A 16,708-nucleotide genomic window follows, 5' to 3' on the forward strand; every position below is an offset into this window, starting at 1 on the left:
CCCAGCATCATTGTTTGGGAACCACTGGTTCGGGTAACACTGCACCCTGCAGTGTGTGACAAAATGCTCCTTGCTTTCAGCGGACAGCACTTCCTGGGTTTGAATCCTGGCTTCGCCCTCCTGACTCTATGACTTTGGATGAGCTTCATGTCTTTATGCCTCATTTGAAACACGGGTGAACAATAGTGCCTACCTCATAGCATTTTTGAGAGGATTGAATGAGTGACTATGAATAAAGCAGTTAGAGCCAGGTCTTGCACACAGTAGTGCCAGTAACAATGCATTGTCATCATCTGTGCCGTCCGTCCTTTGACCTTGGGAAGAGGCTTTGTCAGATCATCTCAAGATTCAGTTTCTTTTCTTTAGAGATTATAGACTACCTTCATGAGACTAGTCTACCGTTGCTTAAAGAAAAATTAGAGAAGAAGATGGAGAAAAACGGGACTGAGATCCAGACTCTGGCAACCCCCAAGCCAGTCTTCCTGTTTCGAGACATCTTTTGTTGTGACGATGACAGTGAGGGAGAAGACGGAGATGAACAATGTTAAGCGGCTGATACTCTCTTGTCCATTTTTCTAGGTCTGGTTGTGTTTATGTACGTGTCAATAATGCTATTTCCACTATTGATTTTACTGAAGAAGGTGCAACAGCCAAAGGAAGGGTATGAAAATAATAACATACTGTGGAACATTAAAAATTGATTCACATTTCATATTCAAGTTTGTCTGAATGTGAAAAGAAAGGCGAGTACATGAGTTGATTTAATATTTTCTGTGCTATTATATTGAAAATTATCATATTGAAAATACTTACAACTAATGGTTTTCATACAACAACAGGATCCCAAGTCCCTCTAATGGCAGCAGAGGGTAGTCATGTCCAAGGAACATTTTCTTTTTGTTTTTTTTTTTTTATGGCTGTGCCACATAGCTTATGGGATCTTAGTTCCCCACCGGGGATTGAACCCAGGCCCTCGGCAGTGAAAACGCAGAGTCCTAACCCCTGGACCGCCAGGGAATTCCCCAATGAACATTTTCATGGTGTGGATTCAACTATACGTGCATTCAGCAAAACAGAGAATGTTAACAATTTTAATAATGCATGCCATTTTTTTCTGTGTTTCAGTTGTTTAGATGTATATTTTAGTGTGTGTGCGTATTAGGTAAGTGGTACAGGGACGTTTGTGTTCCTCGAAGCTGGTTTCGGTTCCCATGTGCCTGTCATGGTGTGCGTATCTCATCTTCCCGAGTGTGATTCTAGTGTTCAAAGATAAGTATTTTTCATACAAGATGCCCTCTCAAAGCCAGTCACAGAATTCTTCTGGTGTTTAACTGGAAAAAACAAAGAATCCAGCAGTCTCTTCCATTGCTTCTGGAAAAACTGCCTCTGTTAGACTTCCCTTGCTGGCAAGGGGAATAAAGTGCCCAGGCTTCTAGCCTCATCTGTACAGGGGAGAACATAGAAAGGAAGGTGTGGGTGAGCAATATCCCATACAGTGAGGCCACCCTCTGGGCCAAGGTGCAGCACCCTTGTCTCCTGAGTGTAGCATCATGCTGTGTGATGTTGGTTAATTCATCCACAAAGCTAGACATGTTTCCAAGCTTGCCGTCATCAGAGAAGGAAGAATAGAGAGAAACAAGTTTAGGAGTCCTCATTCACCAGTATATCCACAGCACCTATCATGGTGTTGTGCAAATAATAGACACTCGATAAATATTCAGGGCACAAATGAGTATTTTCTTTTTAAAAGTTAATTAATTAATTTATTTTTGGCTGTGTTGGGTCTCCGTTGCTGCAGAGGCTTTCTCTGGTTGCGGAGAGCAGGGGCTACTCTTCATTGCAGTGCACGGGCTTCTCACTCTGGTTGCTTCTCTTGTTGTGGAGCACGGGCTATAGGTATGTGGGCTTCAGTAGTTGTGGCCCATGGGCTCATTAGTTGTGGTGCACAGGCTTAGCTGCTCCGCAGGATGTGGGATCTTCCTGGACCAGGAGGTGAACCCATGTCCCCTGCATTGGCAGGCGGACTCTTAACCACTGCGCCACCAGGGAAGTCCCAGAACAAATGAATATTTTCTTTTTAATAAGCATCTTGCCTTTAGTCACCTCCTTCTATCTGTCAAACATACCAATCTTCAGGCTGATGGGAATATAAATTACATGTTCCTTTTGGAGGACAATCGGGTAGAATACATCAAAGCCTTAAGAATGTACATATTCTGAGGTCCAGCAATTTCACTTCTAGGACCTAAAGAAATAATAGAACTAGTGTAAAAGAATGGCACATTTATAATATGGAAACTAGAAAAATGAATGTTCTTTCATAGGAAATTTACTATATATGATGGTGTATTCCTAGAATGGAATATTAGGCAGTAATTAAAGAATGATAATGAGGGACTTCCCGGGTGATGCAGTGGTTAAGAATCTGCCTGCCAATGCAGGGGACATGGGTTCAATCCCCGGTCTGGGAAGATCCCACATGCCACAGAGCAACTAAGCCCATGCACCGCAACTACTGAGCCTGCGCTCTAGAGCCCGCAGGCCACAACTACTGAGCCTGTGTGTCACAACTACCGAAGCCCACGCTCCTAGAGCCCGTGCTCCACAACAAGAGAAGCCACTGCAATGAGAAGCCCACGCACCACAACAAAGAGCAGCCTCTGCTCGCAGCAGCTAGAGAAAGCCCACGCATGACAACAAAGACCCAACACAGACATGAATAAATAGATAAATTAAAAAAAATAATGACAGTGATAGATTTGTTTAACATACAAGGTAAACAGTATCATCAACTAAAATATATACTGTTTTTCATTCAGAAGTGTACATATTATCTTCTTAATTTTGTAACAGTAAAAAAAAAATAGGGACTTCCTGGTGGTCCAGTGGTTAAGACACCTTGCTTCCAATTCAGGGGGCACAGGTTCGATCCCTGTTGGGGGAACTAATATCCCACATGCCGCGTGGTGCAGCCAAAAAAGAAAAAAAAATGTGTAAATAGAGTTGCATTACAGAGTAACGGAGGAATTAAACCCAAAGTGTTGACAGTGGTTCTCTCCGGGGAGTGGGATTGTGAGTTTATAGGTTAGAAGTCTTGACTTGCAAGTGCCAGAAAATGAGACTCAGATAGCTCAAAGGAATCCGGGGACTCTCAGACTGAAAATCCAGAGGGAGAGGATGGATCCAGCTACTCGGAGTCCCCAAAATGTGTTTTCTTGCTGATTCTCAGCTCTCCCTTCTCCAGAGTCCACTTCATCTTCAATCCACACAAGGGGCCCCTTGGTCCTGAGGGGTGCCTTCATAGAGCCCCATGTTATAGCATCCTTATTATTACTTAAATAGAGGATGCCATTCAGAGAAGAGAACAATAGCTCTTGCTTAAGTCCTGGGTTTCGTTCCCAGTGCCCAAATTAGAGCTTGTGCCCAACTCTGAGCCATCACTGTAGCCACAAAAAATAGGATGGTCTTCAACCCATCTGGGCTCATGTCTGGAGCTCGGATTTAGCTCAACCTTCCTTAAATGGCTGAAAGGGTAAATACCCCTGTGGACAATTGTTCCTAATTGTCATCTCTATTCTGCATTGTTATCACCATACAAACAAGCCATGGTGTTAGCTATCTTTTTTATTTATTTATTTTTTTTTGTGGTACGTGGGCCCCTCAACGCTGCGGACCCTCCCGCCGCAGAGCACAGGCTGCGGACGCGCAGGCCCAGCGGCCATGGCCCACAGGCCCAGGTGCTCCGCGGCATGCGGGATCCTCCCGGACGGGGGCACGGACCCACACCCCCTGCACTGGCAAGCGGACCCCCAACCACTGTGCCACCAGGGAAGCCCAGTATTAGCTATCTTTGATTCTATACAGGTAGAATCAATTACCACTTTCTGCTACACTCCCCCAACTGCCCCCAACTTCTAAATGCTCATGTTCCTCGAGACTTTTTGGACTCTTCACATTCTCCCGGTGCCTCGAAATAACATCTATGTGCTGATGGCTCCCAAATGTGTAGTTATAGGTCAGATTCTCCCCCAAACTCCAGGCTAAAATATTAATCTACCTACCTGCCATTTCCATTCAAACGTCTGAGCTGTTTGACCATAAGGTTAAAAAGGACTTTAGTTTCTCAGAGCAGTTTTAGGTTCACAGCAAAATTCAGAGGAAGCTACAGAGATTTCTGATATACCCGCTGCTGCCCCCCGCCATATGCATAGTATCCCCCATTACCAACATTCCCTACCAGTGTAGTACATTTGTTACAACTGAGGAACCTGCGGTGACACGTCATTATCACCCAGAGTCCATAGTTTTCATTAGGGTTCACTCTTGATATGTACATTCTATGGATTTGGACAAATGTATACTGACCTGTATCAGTCCTTTAATATCAGAGTACTTTCACTGCCCTAAAAATCCTCTGTGCTCTGCCTGAAAGCTCAGTCAGTTCACAAAGAAGATACACTAATTCTCAATCTGCACATGAATAGGTGTTCTAGGGCTTCCCCCGTGGCGCAGTGGTTGAGAGTCCTTCTGCCGATTCAGGGGACACGGGTTCGTGCCCCAGTCCTGGAAGATCCCACATGCTGCGGACCAGCTGGGCCCGTGAGCCATGGCCGCTGAGCCTGTGCTTCCGGAGCCTGTGCTCCGCAACAGGAGAGGCCGCAACAGTGAGAGGCCCGCATTCCACAAAAGAAAAGAAAAGAAAAGATGTTCTACATCATTATTCATTAGGGAAATACAAATGAGGCACCATTTTAACCCATTGGGATGACTGAAATTTAAAATACTTACAATAGGGGTAGTATTGACAAGGATGTGGAGCAAATGGCAGTCTTACACTTTGTTTATGGTAATTGAAGATGGTAAAATCACTTTGGAAATGGCTTGTAAATTCTTGTAATGTTAAAGGCACACCTACCCTGTAACCCAGCAATTCCACTCCTGCATATTTATCCATGTTAAATGAAAACATATGAGCATAAAAAGACTTGTACAGTAGTGTTCACAACAGCTTTATCTATTAACAGTGGAAAACTTGAAACCACCCAATATTCATCAGTAGATGACTAAAAGAAAAAAACCCAATTGTGGTGTATTCATTGAATGATACCCTTCTCTGCAATAAAAATGAATTGCTGATACATACAGTAACATCTGTGGACTTCATACACTTCCTGTTGAACAAAAGCAGATGGTCAAAAGAATACATAGTGTATAATTCCATTGATAGAGTTCTAGAATAGTCTAAATTAATCTATGATGATAGATATGTTGATAGAAGTCAAATCAATGTTTCCATTGGGTGAATGGGGAGAAGATTTTCTGCCAAGTGTCCCAAGGGCACTTTTCTGGCAGGAAGAAAATGTTTTATATCATGATTAGAGATGGTTACATGAAATTATGGAGTTGTTAAAATCTCTCAACCATACACCTAAAATGTGTACTTATTGTGTATAATTGTATATAAATTATATAAAGTTGACAGAATAATGGACTAAGAGGCTACAATGAAGGTTAATGTTGATGAAGTCAATAGAAATTATAATATAACAAATATTTTAGTAATTCATTAAGAACAGATCCATTTCAAATAGAAATAATGTGTAACATGTTCTTGGATTGTTGATGATCCAAATAATGATGAGTAATGAGTCAAATGATCAAACTGGAAAAAGTACTGAAAATTTGACATAAAATACTGACATATAAAACTCACAATCTGTATCTAAAAATGAGAAAATCTATGACAACCTAGTAGTAATGTGTTATCAATTCCAAGTACTTAGGTTCAATCATTACACCAGAAACTTTATGTGTTCTGAATTCTTACAGCTTATCTGTGAAAAAAGGCTTGATCCAAATTTTTTAAACTTGACAATCCTAAAATGTGCATATTATCAAACGAATTATTAATTTGAAATGTTCATAAACACCATAAAATTTCATCAATCTTACTAGAAAAGAGACTGAATTACATTTGTGTTCCTTGTATAGAAAATGATCTTCAACCTCATTGCTGAGATAAAAGTGTATGAAGCCCAAATATATAACTTTTATAGAGTTGTGTTTGCAGCTTAAATATTTTTTTTTCTGAATTTTTAGTATTTGTGGGGTTTGTCCATTTAAAAAATTTGTAATTTGTGCTATTCATTTCAAATAAATATTAAAGACACCCCTCAAGTTTTGTAAACTTTTTGCTCTACAACTCCTGAGCATACCTTGGGTCAATGAATCTCTGAGTATAAAAAGCAATTCACGGAAAAATGCATTCAGTCTAATTTGATAAAGCTCAAAAACACGCTAAGCTTCATATGTTTACAGATTAAAGACAAACGTGGTAATATCATAAGGAAAGACCCACAGCGGGCTCCAAAGCAGGATGAAATTATGGCTTCAGTGGCCCTAGGCACTTTTTGCCTTCAGGGGCACTCTCCTCCTTAAAAATACCAAAATTTATATTTTATGACTGTATTGGTATAAAGACAAATAAATGGTAAATATTAAAAGATTTTCTTCAACGTAATATTCCACTTGTTTTTCTGATTTTATAAGAAGTTAAAACATTTCTGTGTGTCCCTAGCCCAAGCTACCCTATAAAATGGAGGAGCCCCTCTGTTCAGGATTCACGGTAATATTCCGTTTCTTACACTGTGGTGAGTAGCTTAGCATTTTATAAATATCCTTTCATGGCTACTTTAATAAAAACGTATGTAATACATTCTTCAAGGATACACATTAAAATGGTTATCTCAGGGAAATAGAGATTCCGGTGATTTTTTTTTCCATCTTCTCTTTCAGAAAAAGTTTTTTTTTTTTTTTTTTTTTAATAGCCAGCCAGATCCCTATTTTACAAAAGTATTAATATTATTTTAAAAAGGATACCTACGCAATTTATAGTGCAATATAGTTCCGCACAGTTTTGTAACTTTCGTATTTGAACACTGGATTTGAATTTGGCCAACAGTCTGCCTGACAGAGAAAAATCTAGAAACGAGAATAACAGTCTTTGCCTCCCGCTGGGATTGTTAAATTTCCATAACAGGCATCGGGGCTTTCCGATAAGCCACGCCCTCTTTCTGGAATGTTCTTCAGCAGGACCCTGCCCACTTCTTCCCTGGCTCACCCCTTCTCATTCTTTGGTTAGGGTTTTCTGCTCAGTAAGATCGTCGCTGGCTGACCGGTCTGGATCGGGCCTAACTCAGCCTCTGCTTTCCTTTAGAGCCTTGATCAGAACTAGTAATTATTTGTTTTTCTGTCTCCTCTATTAGAGTATAAGCTAGTGGTGACGCCTCATCGTCGAAGTCAGCAGTAAGCGTTAAAAGAAAAAAAAAATGGGTAGGCTTCCCAGGGGGTTTTACTGTTATATTCTGTACTGTTTTTCCTCTTTCCAATACTTAATGTATCCCTTTTCTATGATACAAAGTATATACTTCCCCCAAAGTACGTGTTGATTACATATTATATTTTAGGTCTTTAAAGGAAATCGAAAGAGAAAAACAATTCCTTCGCAACCCGTAACACCCCTGCTGAAACTCCTGAGGCGTCTAAAAGGGAAGAAAAAGGACTGGGCGGAAAAGACAGCAGGGTAAGCGTCCAGGTCGCCCGGGGTGGGCGCATCGGTGGGCGGCCGCTACCCGGAGAAATCCGGGTCAAGGCCGCGGTGGAACCTCGGCCTCAAGCTTTCCCCCAGACCCCGCCCCTCACGGACGCTCCTGATTGGGCGGCCCTGGGAGCCCGGAAGTGACGCCGCGCCGGGCTTCCCGGCCTCCAGGCGGAGCCCGGGCGTGTCTCTTCCCACGCCCCGCCCCTCGGGGCACCAAAACAAGAAAGCGACGGCCGGGGCGGGGCCTGCGGACGGCCGACGCCACGCAGAGGGCGGGTCCTGCGCTCGGGGCTTCTTCGGTTGGGTGGTCGGTTACGGATGTTGGCGACTGATCGCAGGCCCGCACTTCCGTTCTCGGCCGACTGTTGAGTTGAGGCATGGAGGCGGAGGCTGGTTAGCGGCCGGGGGGAGGCCGAGACGGGTGAGGAGAGCGTTGAACTCACGGCTGCTGGCCCGGTGAGCGTGGGAGTGCGCACGGTGTAACCGTCGCAGCGTGTGAGGCCCGGGCGGGTGGGGTAGGGGCGGCGTGAGCTCGGCCGCGTCCCTCAGGACAGTTGCGGCGCCCATTGGGGCGCCCTCCGGTCCTCTCCCTTCGCGTCGTCTGCAGTGCCGTCCCGTGTGAGCTCTTCTGAGTCTGGGCGCTGCGTAGTTTCTGTGGGAGTGAGTGGGGTGTCTCACTACAGAAAGTCTCTGTCCGCTCGGCGCCCCCTGCTTTCTCCTGCTGGGGTTCGTGCCTTTGGAGAGTGTGCCCCTCCCGAGTGGCCACCTGAGCCCTCCCTGCCCCACCTGAAGGCGATGGAGCGCTGACAGCCAGCCAGAGGGCCCTTTGCCGTCCTCCCCACCTTCCAGGAGCGACGATGTGGCAAGACCTGTGTGGCCCAGAAGGAATCGGGCCCGAGGCTCGAAGGAAGAAGAGCCCTTGGCTGGTCAGTCAAAGCGGCAGAGATGTTAGCTACTGACGATCGTAGGGCTGAACTCACCTGCTAATTGCGGGACTTAATGACAAAGTGCCTCGCTGTCCCCAGCGTGGGGACGAGGTCCCCCGTGGAGCCACTCCCCCTGTGGAGTCAGAATGGCAGTTGCACTGTTTCTTCATTCCTTGTTAGATCCACAGGCATGTTGTCTAACCTCTGAGAGCTTGAGCCCTGTCATCAAATGGTAATATTTGGTGGTTCTTTATAAGGATTGATGTGAAGCCCAGGTGAGAGAGCGAGTCTAAAAACCACTTCCTCAGTTTTGTTTTGTTTTGCTTTTTCAGAAATGTTGGGGGCCAGAGTCTGGTTATATATGAATGCAGATCCTCACCCATTCTCAAATAAACCCAGGAATCTCGACTGAAAGGATGGCTTCGCTGTAGGCCATTACCCCAGGTAATTATTTGTTGTTTTTTTTTTAATTTTAAATGTTTACATGTTTTATTATTTATTTGGTTGCATTGGGTCTTAGTTGCAGCAGGCGGGCTCCTTAGTTGTGGCATGCGAACTCTTAGTTGTGGCATGCATGTTGGATCTAGTTCCCAGACCCAGGGATCGAACCTGGGCCCCCTGCATTGGCAGCGCGGAGTCTTAACCAGTGTGCCACCAGGGAAGTGTCGGCAGTTATTTGTTAAATAGACACTTAAGACTTTTTTTTTCAGGCACTTATTATGTGTCAAGCACTGAGAAGTAAGACAAAAGAAAAAAAAATACAGAACGGATCCTTGCCCCCTAACACACGCAGAATTGCTGAGGATGGAGCTTGTAGGTGGGAGACAGATAAGTAAACAGCTCAGCCTAACATGGTAAATGCAGTGATAGAGACCATGTACAAAGTCCTGAGGGGATGGAGAAAAAAGTCATCAAAGACAGATTGGAAGGTAGGGAATGAGTCAGACAAGCCTCCAGGCATGATGATGCTCAGAGGTAGTTCTCAAATCTGGCTCCTCCCACCCCCGCCCCCGAAATATTTACTTATTTATTTATTTTGGCTGTGCTGGGTCTTAGTTGTGGCTTGCGAACTCTCAGTGGCGGCATGCATGTGGGATCTAGTTCCCAGTCCAGGGCTCGAACCCCGGCCCACTGCATTGGGAGTGCAGAGTCTTACCCCCTGGACCACCAGGGATGTCCCCCAAATCTGGCTTTTTATCAGACGTACTGGTGGAGTCTTTTTTAGAACGCATCTGAATTTTCTCAGTGGTATCTCACCATGTGCCTTTGCTAATTTTTTTTGCCAAGTTCCTTTGGTGAGTCTGAGGCACATCCAGGGTTAAGAAGCAGGCAAAGGTATGAAGAGTAGGTGTCCAAGGCAGATGGAAGAGCTTCCATAAAGGCAGGTAATGCCAAACACCAGGAAGCATTTTAGGAAGTGCAAGTGAGGGGGAATGTCAAGAGATGATGCTGAAGCCAGGTCATGGAGAGCCTTGTGTGGTGAGGTCAGAAATTTTAATTTTATCGGCCAAAGGTAGAGGAGTCATTTGTGCTTTTAGAGTCTGGTTTTGGCTTTGGCCTTTGGCAGCACTTTGGAGGAAGAATTGATGGTGGATCAAACAAGAGGCAGATCATTTAGGTTTCTTCTGTAATCCAGACAAATAATGAAAATGTATTGAACTAAGGAAATGGCAGTCTCACTGAGAGTAAAGTACAGAGGTAATCAAGGTGGTAGACTGTATAGAACTTGTAGAGATGGGGGCTAAGGGAGGATAGCATAGGAGAATTCACAGGTTACTGGTTTGAAAAGTGAAGTCATGGTAATACCGTGGATACAGAGAATACAGGACAGATAACACATTGACGGGAAGGACTTTGTTCTGTTCTGGTCCTGTTTACTTTGAGGCAACTGTCAAGTGAGTATAGATTCACTGTACAGTTGGATATTGAGTACGGTCAGCCTTCCATATCTTTGGGTTTCCCATGTGTGGATATAGAGGGCCAACTGTGTTCCCTGTACTCCACTATTTTATGGAAGGGACTTGAGCATCTGCAGATTTTGGTGTGCATGGGGGGTACTCCTGGAACCAATCCCCTGCAGAAACTGAAGGGCAGCTGTATATCTTTGTGGAATTCTAGGCTAGGCTATCATTTATTGAGTAGCTGAAACACAAACATGGCATTGAGTTTTACCTACGTTCTCAGTCTTTGGGGAAGCTTCATTATAAATAGTAGTTGAAGAAATAGGTTGAATTGTCACCCACAAAGAGGATATTGAATGAAGGGTTAGAGTCCTGAGGACAAACCTTTGGAAATGTTGATATGAAGCAGGGGGAAAAGGAACAGATGATTATGGGGGCTGGGTAGAGGAAGTGAGAGAAGAATGCTGTGTTGTCGTAGCTAAGGAATACATGCTTAGCAGTTTCATATGCTTTAGAGGAGTCCATTAAAGAACCTACTGGATTTGGTATTAAAGAGATTATTAGGGACTTTTGTGAAAACATACAGTGAAACATAAGGTAGAAGCCAGAGTGCAAAGGAGCTAAAGAAGTGAATCTAAATTATTTTTTCAAGGGGAGTTCCCTGGTGGTCCAGTGGTTAGGACTCGGCGCTTTCACAGCCGTGGCCCGGGTTCAATCCCTTGTCAGGGATCTAAACTAAGATCCCTCGAGTCGCTCAGCGTGGCCGAGGAAAAAAATAAATAAAAGCAATTGTGAAGAAGTTTAAAATAAATAAATTTTCAAAAAGTTTAGCTAGGAAGGATAGAAGAAAGTGATTGTTATTTGAAGTTTCTGTCCAGCTATTATTGATAAATGATATCCCCTGGATAAGTCAATAGAAAATTACAGTTATACCTCTGGTGAAGCATCCTATGTTATTGGCAAAAATACTGTCTCTCTGATGCACAGGAGCCGCTCTTACTTCTGTCATGCAGCTTGAGGATTCCCTGGACTCCCCCATTTGTGGTTCAGTAATGATTCCAAGCAGTAAAAACACTGATGAACTTAACAAAACTGTCCTCCAGAAGAACTGAATTGTACAAAAATTTGCAAGATTCATAGTCATCTACCAGCAGTTTTCCCTTAAAAGAAAAATTTCAGTATACCCTGTTCAGATTTTTTTGGGCTTAGCTATCAGGCCAATGATGATTTTAGTTTTAGGAACATAACCACACCCACTTACGGCCTTTGAGAGGAACTATGGAAACATGTTTCTATTGTTGATTTGCTGTAGCACTGTTCTCTCTGTTTTCTAAATTCCATGGCACTTATCTGTTATATGGCAGTACCTCCTATCTACTTTGAGAACATTTAGTTTGCTTTCTGGAATGTGGAAGTAAGCCAGCTCTCTGAGTGAGTGAAATAAAAAGCAGCCTCCATAATTTTTTTTTTTACTAGAAAGTTTATTTTGCTAACTAACTTCTCTGTTAATAATTATTTTAAAGTATACAACATTTTGGGCTTCCCCGGAGGCGCAGTGGTTGAGAGTCCACCTGCCGACGCAGGGGACACTGGTTCGTGCCCCAGTCCTGGAAGATCCCACATGCTGCACGGAGCGGCTAGGCCCGTGAGCCATGGCCGCTGAGCCTGCGCGTCCGGAGCCTGTGCTCTGCGACGAGAGAGGCCACAGCAGTGAGAGGCCCGTGTACCGCAAAAAGAAAAAAAAAAATGTATACAACATTTTATTTGTACTTCAGTACCTTGATTTTTTCAAAGTTGCAGTTGACTGCAGTCTTGTTTCCTGCTCAAGTCAAGCTTGAAACAACTGATGTTTGAGAAATCTTCCCTGAGTTTCATTTTCTGTCCTTGCATTGTCTAGAAGGGTGAAACTTGTTGAATTAGATTACATCACTGGAAAAACACAGCTTCTGCAGACTTTTAACTTCCTGGTATTATATTACTGGTTTTTCAAGTATGAGAAGTTCTTTGAGTGAAATTTATATTCTGCAGAAACATAGTGTCTATTCTGTTACTTCATATTTCCTAGTTTGCAGCACCCTTAAAAAATGTAATTGAATTAGAATTAGTGTTAGGAAAGGGCAGGACCCTCCAGCTGAACTAGCATATTACTTTTTAAATTTTTCACACAAGGACTGTGTAACTCATGCTATTTTTCTGCTCTACTTTTCAGGAAGCTCCTAAATTAGGCCTTATTGAAATTAAATTTCTTGTACATAAGTTTTGATTTCTCTCCCTTTCTAAATTGCCTTCTAAAATGTCTTTTTCTTTATACTTTAATGTTGAAAGCTGCCCTGCATTCTTTTCAGAAGCCTGAAGAAAGTATACAGTTAATATTTAATAAATTTTAAAAATGAGTTCACAAGACAAATCCATGTTTTTGATTGTACAGAAACTATAAATACTGTCAAGATGTGATCAGTGTCCCATTAGCAGAGCTTATTATGCAGTCTGAATTTTTGGGTGGTAATGCATTCAAAAATGTAACATTGTCAAGTTTCTGTACCCAAGTATTCAATGACTTGGGTCATGTTTCTTAACCTTTTATTGTCCCTTCTCCCTCTCTGAAAGGAAACGTTTAAGACATTTCTTTCCTATGAATTTGCCATGAATTTTAATCCCACCAATATATATTATATACTTCTTTACGTAATGTCCATATACCTGTGCTTTATATGTAAAAAGAGTAGGATGTGTTCCACTAACCAGTTTTCATCTCCTTGAGGATGATGTCACTCCTGATGAGAATGCATGGATTAGGATCATCCAGTTAGGCAATGAACTTCATTGGGTTTACAGTTGGGTTTGTAACTTTTTTCCCATCAGGCTGATATACATTCATTAGATAATGAAGGTCAAGTTTTCAAGACCGGTTTTGTTGGGTAATTTCCTGGCCCAATTCCCAATAAAATGTTTCCATACGATAGAACACTTGGTTTGATTTCCCTTGGGTGTGGTTTTCTCCATTTTTGTCAAAGACTGGCTAATAGCTGTTTGGCTAATACATTGAGTTTGTCTGATGTTTCTCGCATGAATAGACTGGGGTTGTGGGTTTGGGGAAGCATACTGCAGAGTTGAAGTTCCTGCCTCATCACATTGTGTCAGGGGTTACCAACACGACTTAACCACTGGTGATGTTAACCTTGATCACTTGGTTTGAGGTTGTGTTTGCCAGGTGTCTCCACCATAAGTGTGATTTTCACTTTGCATCCTTTCTTATTTGGAAGTGTTTCACCAAGTCCAGCCCTCGCTCAAGATAGGGTGGGATTAAGCTCCACTTCCTGGAATGGGGAGTATCTGTATATATTATTTGCAATTCTTCCATAAGGAAAGTTTGTTCCTTCCCCCACATTTGTTTATTCATTCATTTGTATCAGTATGGATTCATGTATATTTATACTGTGGGTTATAATCCAATATTACATTATTTTGTTACTCAGATTGTTTCAGCTTTGGCCGCTGGGAGCTCTTCAGGTTGGTGTCTATTATGTCCCTTTGACATGCCCTCATCCTTTTGTGTTTTGTGCACTTTGTTTCTGTTCCGGGCTTCCCTGGTGGCTCAGTGGTTGAGAGTCTGCCTGCCAGTGCAGGGGACACGGGTTCGAGCCCTGGTCCTGGAAGATCCCACATGCTGTGGAGCAACTGGGCCTGTGCGCCACAACTACTGAGCCTGCGCTACAGAGCCTGCAGGCCACAACTACTGAGCCTGTGCTCTAGAGCCTGAGAGCCACAACTACTGAGACCGCATGCCACAACTACTGAGGCCCACGCACTAGAGCCCGTACTCCACGAGAGAGGCCACCGCAATGAGAAGCCCACACGCCACAACAAAGAGTGGCCTCTGCTTGCTGCAGCTGGAGAAAGCCAGCACGCAGCAACGAAGACCCAACACAGCCAAAAATAAATAAATTAACATTAAAAAAAGTCCCCCACTATTATTGTGTTACTGTTGATTTCCGCTTTTATAGCTGTTAGCAGTTGCCTTACATATTGAGGTGCTCCTATTTTGGGTGCATATATATTTATAATTGTTATATCTTCTTCTTGGGTTGATCCCTTGATCATTGTGTAGCATCCTTCCTTGTCTCTTGTAACATTCTTTATTTTAAAGTCTATTTTATCTGATATGAGTATTGGTGCTCCAGCTTTCTTTTGATTTCCGTTTGCCTGGAATATCTTTTTCCATCCCCTCACTTTCAGTCTGTAACTGTTCCTAGGTCTGAAGTGGGTCTCTTGTAGGCAGCATATATATGGGTCTTGTTTTCGTATGCATTCAGCGAGCCTGTGTCTTTTGGTTGGAGCATTTAATCCATTCATGTTCAAGGTAATTATTGATATGTATGTTCCTATTACCATTTTCTTAATGGGTATGGGTTTGTTTTTGTAGGTCGTTTTCTTTTGTGTTTCCCACTTAGAGAAGTTTCTTTAGCATTTGTTGTAGAGCTGGTTTGGTGGTGCTGAATTCTCTTTGCTTTTGCTTGTATGTAAAGCTTTTGATTTCTCCGTTGAATGTGAATGAGCTCCTTGCCAGGTAGAGTAATCTTGGTTGTAGGTTCTTCCCTTTCATCACTTTAAATATACCGTGCCACTCCCTTCTGGCTTGTAGAGTTTCTGCTGAGAAATCAGCTGTTAACCTTATGGGACTTCCCTTGTATGTTACGTGTCGTTTTTCCCTTGTTGTTTTCAGTAATGTTTCTTTGTCTTTAATTTTTTGTCAATTTGAGTACTGTGTGTCTTGGCGTGTTTGTCCTTGGGTTTATCCTGCCTGGGATTCTCTGCGCTTCCTGGACTTGGGTGGCTATTTCCTTTCCTATGTTAGGGAAGTTTTCGTCCATCATCTCTTCAAATATTTCCTTGGGTCCTTTCTCTCTCTCTTCTCCTTCTGGGACCCCTATAATGTGAATGGTGTTGCATTTAATGTTGTCCCAGAGGTCTCTTAGGCTGTCATCATTTCTTTTCATTCTTTTTTTCTTTATTCTGTTCCACAGCAGGTGAATTCTACCGTTCTGTCTTCCAGATCACCTATCCGTTCTTCTGACTCAGTTACTCTGCTGTTGATTCCTTCTAGTGTATTTTTCATTTCAGTTATTGTATTGTTCATCTCTGTTTGTTCTTTAATTCTTCTAGGTGTTTTTTCTTTAATTCTTGTAGGGCTTTGTTAAACCTTTCTTGCATCTTCTCGATCTTTGCCTCCATTCTTTTTCCAAGGTCCTGGGTCATCTTCACTGTCATTTTCCTGAATTCTTTTTCTGGAAGGTTGCCTATCTGCACTTCATTTAGTTGTTTTTCTGGGGTTTTATTTTGTTCCTTCATCTGGTACAAAGCACTCTCTGCCTTTTCATTTTGTCTGTCTTTCTGTGAATAGGGTTTTCCTTCCCCAGGCTGCAGAATTGTAGTTCTCCTTGCTTCTGCTGTCTGCCCTCTGGTGGCTGAGGCTACCTAAGAGGCTTGTGCAGGCTTCCTCATGGGAGGGACAGGTGGTGGGTAGAGCTGGGTGTTGCTCTGGTGGGCAGAGCTCAGTCAAACTTTAATCTGCTTATCTGCTGATGGGTGGGGTTGTGTTCCCTCCCTGCTGGTTGTTTGGCCTTAGGCGACCTAGCACTGGAGCCTACCTGGCTCTTTGGTGGGGCTAATGGCGGACTCTGGAAGGGCTCCCACCGAGGAGTACTTCCCAGAACTTCTGCCACCAGCGTCCTTGTCCCCACGGTGAGCCACAGCCACCGCCCCTCCTGCCTCTGCAGGAGACCCTCCAACACTAGCAGGCAGGTCTGGTTCAGTCTCCTATGGGGTCACTGCTCCTTCCCCTGGGTCCCAGTGCTCACACTACTTTGTGTGTGCCCTGCAAGAGTGGAGTCTCTGTTTCCCCTAGTCCTGTCAAATTCCTGCAATCAAATCCTGCTAGCCTTCAAAGTCTGATTCTTCAGGAATTCTTCCTCCCGTTGCCGGACCCCCAGGTTGGGAAGCCTGACATTGGGCTCAGAACCTTCACTCTAGTGGGTGGACTTTGTGGTATAAGTGTTCTCCAGTTTGTGAGTCACCAGCCCAGCAATTATGGTATTTGATTTTATTGTGATTGCACCCCTCGTCATTGCAGCTTCTCCTTTGTCTTTGGATGTGGGGTATCTTTTTTGGTGAGTTCTAGTGTCTTCCGGTTGATGATTGTTCAGCAGTTAGTTGTGGTTCCGGTGCTCTCGCAAGAGGGAGTGAGTGCACATCCTGTACTCCGCCATCTTGAACCAATCTCT

Source organism: Mesoplodon bidens (genome assembly GCF_964165515.1).
Source record: "Mesoplodon bidens genome assembly, contig: HAP1_SCAFFOLD_164, whole genome shotgun sequence".
Taxonomy (NCBI): domain Eukaryota; kingdom Metazoa; phylum Chordata; class Mammalia; order Artiodactyla; family Ziphiidae; genus Mesoplodon; species Mesoplodon bidens.